This window comes from Acipenser ruthenus, chromosome 19, assembly GCF_902713425.1.
Source record: "Acipenser ruthenus chromosome 19, fAciRut3.2 maternal haplotype, whole genome shotgun sequence".
Lineage (NCBI taxonomy): Eukaryota > Metazoa > Chordata > Actinopteri > Acipenseriformes > Acipenseridae > Acipenser > Acipenser ruthenus.
In genome coordinates this window covers 10254372-10261973 of record NC_081207.1, presented here as the reverse complement: position 1 = coordinate 10261973, position 7602 = coordinate 10254372, and the positions used below count along the sequence as shown (strand labels likewise).

General features: G+C 37.4%; 1 protein-coding gene across 1 annotated transcript in view; it reads left to right on the top strand.

Moving 5' to 3' along the window:
* Nucleotides 1–6792: 6792 nt before the first annotated feature.
* The window catches only part of LOC117424231 (protein Tob1-like), a 4189-nt gene continuing 3379 nt past the window's right edge, over nt 6793–7602 (top strand). The window contains exon 1 of the mRNA XM_034040407.3: nt 6793–7009. The gene's annotated coding sequence lies outside the window, so the exon portion shown is untranslated. The remainder of the gene's footprint in view (nt 7010–7602) is intronic.

Below are 7602 nucleotides of genomic sequence, written 5' to 3'. Positions count from 1 at the left end.
TTGGTTAAAGCCTCTTACAAGTGCGGTACTCAGAGCTGAGCGGTACAGGGTTTGGCTGGGTGGGCACCAATCACTGGGGAGGAAGTTAATTGGCTTCACAATTTCAAAGCGTTTGGCTAATGTGAAATTGTAGTAAATTGTGGGAACGAGTGGTTGCATGCGTGGCTGCATGTACATACCAGACGGTGGAAATAGAGGCAAATGTACATTGTTTTAATTATTGTGAACCCTGAAAATGTCCAAGTTTAGTTTTTTTTCAAACTAAATCAACACAGAGAGCAAGCTGGGCGATTTTATAAGTAATCTCGAAGTATATGAAATCACATCTAGGTTGTGAGGGGAGGACATATCATTTTCACACATTTTCTTATAAAGTTGCACATTAATGTTTAATTTTACACTGAAATAAAAATTATTTGAGGTCAGTGTCTACACATTTTTCTAGTTTACTCTCTCTCTCTCTCTCTCTCTCTCTCTCTCTCTCTCTCTATATATATATATATATATATATATATATATATATATATATATATATATATATTGTAACATAGCAGGGAGGTGGTTAATATCCTCCCTGCAGAAAACATGTGCGTATGCACATTTTGTTTAATTGTTTTATTGTTTTATCATTAATTATCCCCTGCACCTGGTAGCTATTGTTAAATTAAAACCAGGTGCAGGGTATTTAAGGGAGGCAGCTAAACTGCTCTGGACTGCTGAGTAGAAGGAGACAGAAGACATGCTCTGTTTCCGAGCAGTCAAAAGGAAAGTGCATACAGTGTCAAGATTGCGTTTTGTTTTATGCCAGGTAAAAGGCTTAGCCATCCTGCGAGCTAGTCAGGGACCTGCATAAGTGTTTAGTTAGTGCTTATTAGAACTAGGTGTTTGTTTTGGTTTTGTTCTTGTTTATTAAAAATAGCGCAATCGCGCTTAAAAAAATCAATTTCTGTGTCCTGGGTCTGTATTATAGGGGCAAATGAACGACCGTGAGTGATGGCCGGGTTACATATGGTGGCAGCGTGTATGGGCGCCCCTATGACCCAAAAGAAATGGAGAGTATAGAAGAGTTGATCATGAGGATCAACAGCAATACGGCTGCTCAAAAAGAGCAGACTATGCGATTGGAGAGAGAGCTGAGAGAGTCGGGATGGACACCCTGCCGGTCTTCCTAGACCTCCCTGCGCTGGACCTGGAGCCCAGGAGTCTGCAACATTGGCCACAGCTCTGCCCCTGGTTCCCTGCTCCGCTCTCCCCGAGCACCGAGATGTCGCTGGGCTGCTGCCAGACGTCGCTGCTTCACTCCCCCTGGGTGATTGGACATCGCTGAGCCGGTCCCCAGGTGCAGATCTCTGCCCGCTGCTGCATCCTCCTGTTCCCTGGCCGTCGCTTCGGTCGCCCCTGTCTTCCCGGTGGGGTCCCGTGTCGCCGGTTCATGGTCCTTTCTTGGATGATCGGAGGATCGTGGGTTCAATCCCAGGTGGGGGACTCTGTTGCTGTACCCTTGAGTAAGGTACTTTACCTAGATTGCTCCAGTAAAAACCCAACTGTAAAAATGGGTAATTGCATGTAAAAATAATGTGTAAAAAAAATAATGTAATTGTATGTAAAAATAATGTGATATCTTGTAACAATTGTAAGTTGCCCTGGATAAGGGCGTCTGCTAAGAAATAAATAATAATAATATTTTTTATATAACCTAGATTTAGGAGTGGTCTCAATTTCAGTTATCTTAAAGAGTAAGTAGATTCAAATGTATCACTTCTTATTATTTAATAGTGTTTGCAATTGTTTTAAATGGTTCTGCTGCTCCAATGCGGAGTTATGAGTTTTCTGTAAATCTGCTTTTACATGGTTTTGAGCTTGTCTGCAGAATCCTATGTACTGGCACCTGAACAGCGTTACTGTTAAATCATGTGACATTGTGACCTTTATACTCTGCCAGCCTCACCTACTCTACGTTTATATAGCTGGGGCTGATAGAGTTGAAAGATCACATTGATGAATGGAATGAGGAAGGCTTTTCAGTCCTGACAATTCCAGACAAGCTCAAAGCCCAGTAAAGGCAGATTTACAGAAAATGAATACCTCAATATTGGAACAGGAGATCCCAGAAAAGCAGTGATTGCAAAAGCCATATAATAGGTATATAAAATAACATTTGAAGGTACTAGCTCTTTAATCAGTCATTTGTTTATGCTTGTACTCATTTCACAAAGGCCTGTAGTACAACATTTCTTTTTAAAGAACATTCTCCAATACTGCCAATACACCGCATTCCATAAGAACCAAAAGAGCACTGCACAAGCATGGTTATTATTGCATAATACTTTACATGGGGCAGGTACATTGGTTCTGTGATAAAGCTTACTAAATCAGGAATTGCAATACTTTTACCTGACTGGCATTACTGCCCTCCTTCCAGTCTATTTGCATTAGCTTGATCTACCTGTTCAGCTCGTCTGTAAGCAATACTCCACCTATTGTGTTCCCCCCATAGCTTCACATGCTACCAACTGTCTTTTTGATTTTTACAATCAACTTCCAGGTCATCATTCATCCGAATTACACACATTTGTAAATCGTGGATATGGAAGCCCCTTCCAGCCAAGCACCCTCTATCAGCCGTAAGTCAGTCAGATCAGGAATTGCAAATTACTTACATAGGAATACTATTTACATAACAAAATATTCATGTGGTAGGCAGTCCATTTACACAAAAGTACATACTGCACATGGCAGGTGCTTCAATTTTTTTGTCTCACCCCTATACCTTTTTGTTCATTTTCTTAAGCCTGCGTCACACCTAGCAAATCTTCTAATCCCATTTGATTTGCTTTGTTTAAATTGAGTCTCTGGCTCACAGGCATCATCACAAATGGTGCAAAAAGCCTTGCTGAGGTACATTAAGTTCCTGGTACTGCCTTAAGCAGAACAAAAAGTGTACACTATAAAATGGTGAGTGCTTTCAAAATAAAACATAATAAATACAAAAAATCTATAAAAAGTAAACATTTTCACAATTTGATACAAAGCAGAAAACAAGCACATTGTGGAGCTATAATATTTTTTAAAGAGATGTTGCTGTTTCATTCAAGGTGATAGTGATAATAGATTTATAGAATTGATGTTGTTTATTATATATATATATACACCACTAGCTTTCAAGACTTTAAAAGTCTCTTGTACGTCATATTTTGAAGGAAGCACAAAGCCAAACTTCCATAACAGATTCTACTCAGAAGTATAATTAACTGCTCCGTCCCGCAATTAAGTTGTTTAGTGGGAGTTTTATACCATTATAGTTACTTAATTATTCTCCAAAAATTGTCCTTTGCTTCAAAATAGGTCCTCAGTTACACAGCATGATGGCCCTTGACACTTACCTACAGAACTGCTCCTTTAGTTTCTCACCATGTAAGGAGTAAAGGGTTACCAGGCTGAACCTCACTATCCAGTTTCATACAGTTTAAGCAGAATCAATCCCAATTACTTTACAGTGTTGCCCAAGAGGTAAATTACCCACCCCCATGGGTCACTGGTACTATAAATACAATTAAATACAATGTTTTTAAACTGTGAGTCACAGACTGCACGTTTATCTACAGACTCTTTACTGCTTGTCCTTAATATACTACATTGCTTGCCAACAAGATTATCCAGTCAATAGATATGTTTTAAATTTAACACTATGGAAATGAGAAGATATTAATGTTATTCTAAAACTTAAATTAATATAACTGTATTTGTATGTCTTAAATATTTGTTGTTAGAGCAGGAAAACAACAATATTATGCTTCACAAAGCAGTCTTTCAAATCCACTGTCAGCCACACTATGACTGAAACTGACTTGACATAAAGATTGATTTTTTTATACATTATTGAACACTTGTATTTCCTCACAATTTCATCAGTTAAAGTTCTTTTTGGTGGTGGGCTCAGACCTGGAAGTTTTGGAACTCCAGTAAATGAGACGTATTTTAATTGTATAAAGAAAATGTCCTTGTGGCAGATTAGCTATGTACCAACAATCTACAGTGCATCTATAGGCTAGTGCTCACAAATAACTGGTATAACCAGATCCCATACCTTTATCCTATTACCTGGTGTAAACCTGGAACCTTTAATGTAGGTGGTAAACAAAATGGTTGACACAAGACACAGCCTTGTTTTATCCCTATGAATGGAGGGCCTGTGGGGTGTGCTAGAGAAGTAAGTGTCTGTAAAAATCATACTCACTTGCCTTTATGGCCTAGTGCCTCTGTTTGCTTACATAAGGTTTTACTCAATCCTTTTCAGTCTTTATATGTAGAAAGATAGGGCCTTAGTGATCCGTTAGAGTTTTTACAAGCTCAGCGTAACGAAAAATATGGCAAAATTATCTGTCATCAACACAAGAGCCTAAACTTCTTGTAAACTCACTTTGAAATTTGATTTAATATTCCTGTACAGTCTTGTTCTGCTGCTGTTGATGTTTTTAATCATTTTATGTATATTAATACTGTAAATCAGTACACTTGGTTTTCAGTATATAAAGATTAAAAATTAAAGTTTAGTTATAATAGTGAAAGCATAGTGAAGCGTAGGTAAGCACTGTAAAGTCCAGAGGTCTAGTAAAGCATGTTAAAAAAAAAAAAAAAACAGTGTTAAACTATGGTAAGTACATATTAAAAACTGCAAACTAAACACACAAATGTACAGTAGTAAACTTTTATAAAGTGTTGTTTTCAGTTATGTCTTTAGATTTAAGATTTATAACTGAAAGTATTTTTGATTAATATATTTCAAACCTTACATAGTACATGCTATACAGCTATATATATATATATATATATATATATATATATATATATATATATATATATATATATATATATACTGTATTGCAGCATGCCACCCTCTCTGAGGGTGAAGGGTTGACAGATCCCTGGGCAAAGACTGTCTGGACCACCTGGTTTGGGCTGGCTGGGGGGTATCAGAATGAAAGGTAGCAAGGCAGTGGGCATGGCGTGATAGGAGCGCACTGCCAGAGCTATGAATTGAATCTCTGTCGAGTGATATAGTGTTATTTGGGAAGCAGGGTCAGGGCAACACTCAGTGGGCGGGGGGAGTAGTTATAGAGAGTGTTTGCGGTTTGAAGGGCCGTGTGTTAGTTTTTATTTATTTATTTATTTATTTATTTATTTATTTATTTATATATAACAATTGCCAAAGAGAGCCAAGTGAAGGTGAAGGTGAGGTCAGAGGCTAGGGAATTAACCTGCGAAGCGAAGTTGTCCTTCATTACAGTCAATTTATAAATATGCACGCTGGTCATCTTGTGAATAAAAGTGACTTTGTTTTCCCTGTGCTCGATGACTCCTGTAGAACAGACTCTGTTTCTAAGTCTATTTCTGACAAGAGCTTTTTATTAAACCCTGCCCTGCCTGCTTAAATAAATCATCTGGGATGTAATCAGTAACTCAGGTTTTACCATTTCTCAAAAACATGTCTGTGTGCTCCATTTCGTGTGCTGTTGTTTCTGCACATAGTCTCCTTTGAGAATTATGTGTGCATTTTGAATTCAAAGCCCCTTTAACAGTCAGTGCCTGTTTATCCGTGTTCCCATTCTGTTTACTAAACTTGGCCCCACCCTTAAATTTAATGAAAAGTGACGATTTGACATTCTAAAATATGCAATTTATGATAATCCGAGAACTGTGCATTTTCCAGGGTCATGTAAATCGGTTACAAACGTTCAATAACAGCAACCGCTTTTAAAGTACATTGACAGTCGAATTTGAGTCGTCACAAATATTGCTATCATACCTTTTTTTCAATTATTATTAAAGTGTGGCGTAAATAACAACTCTGCCTCTTTAAGTTTTCAGAGGGGCGTATGTAAGTTCCATCAACTCCCCCTCTAGCGAATATAATGGCAACACCTTAGATACCACAGAGCCATTCAGGAGTAGCTACTACCCAGTTTTCTTCCAATCAGCGGACTTCTAGTTCTGTGTAATACATTCTCTTTTTGCCAGCTGCAAGGGACATCGTGACGGAACACACCTCTACTACAAACAACTTTCTCTGTATCCGTCCGCAGGGTCACCGTTGCCTGCAGAATATGTGATTTTAAAGTTAGCAAGAAAACAAAAACATACAAATAAATTGCATGTTTTCGTTGTGTTTTGATAAAAAAATAAAAACAAGTTTTATTTTGTTTTGCAATGTGTGATAATTGTGCTCCGGTGCGAATTGTTACTGTGACATTTTAACTTAAATAGGGAACTATGTTACTGAGCGTCATTAATAAATATCAGAGTACTCAAACTTGGTATTATTATTATTATTATTATTATTATTATTATTATTATTATTATTATTATTATTATTATTATTATTTCAATGTTCTGGTGGCAGGTACACATACATTTTACAACTGTAATTTTAAACTCCTCAAATGTGGGCTTTAAACCTTTTTATGATTGACATTTTCCACAGGCAATTAAACGTAGAAGTCTATTTTTTCAACGCGTCATTTTGGTCTTGTAACCAATCATTACGTCCGCGAGGCGGGCTAATGGTGGTAGTGACGCAAGTTTGACGTTTCTAGGCATGCAGAGTCAATGACTGACTGGCAGCCACCGCCAATGAAAAGAGAGGATTCCCTCGGTTGCGACGGCTGACTAAATGAAATTGACCAATGTCAGGAAGCGGAGGTGGAGCTCTGTGTGTTTTGACCTTTGAAGACCGCATTACCGCCTCCTCGTGCCCGTGGCGGAGGAAAACTATAAAACTAAGCAGCTGTGACAGCTGATGTGACAGAGTTGTAAAAGCTTCCAGGCAGTGGGGAGGCAAAAAGCTTGTAGAAGGAAACAAAAAAAATCAAACTTAAAATAAGCATTCACAAGGACTGGAATGCATTTACAACATATAAATATAAAGAAGTACTTATGAACATTATCACATTTTTTTCTATTTGCACTACGTCAAAACAGCTGCTGTGAGTTTAAAAATACTCCGAAACAAGTAAGTATAAACGTTTTTAATGTTATTTATTTGCTGCGTTCGACTTTGTCAGGAGTAAATTGATGTTTAACCGATATAATGCTTACGAAATATGAGAGAAATTGAGGTAATGTACTCTTATTTAAAACTACGTCACACTGCTAAACTGGACTAGGTCGTAAAATAAGGGTTTGTTCTAAATTAAAATGTGTTCCTTATAATTATAAGATGCATGCTGACATTTTGACTTTGACCTCGAAGCTGCAAATTGGAACCGTGTCGATTTATATTTCATGATAGAATTGCCTTTCAAGGTTAAATGTGTTCTTTCTTAATTCGCACCGGTAATAAGTGTAGTGCTAGTGTTTTTGCGAAAACAAATTCGAGGTATCTACGTGTCCCTCCCTCATGAAATATCAAAGGTTCTACTTATGAACTGCGTAAGCTTTAAAAAAAAAAAGGCTTCTGTTCAACAAACCAGTTTCGACTTAATTGCGAAAATAATGTACTACAGTATCATACTTTTATAGTTAAGAATTAGTACAATTTATACTTGGAGTATTTAAATATATTTATATATTGTGCAAAGGTCCTAGCTGCAGTGTTGTGTGGCG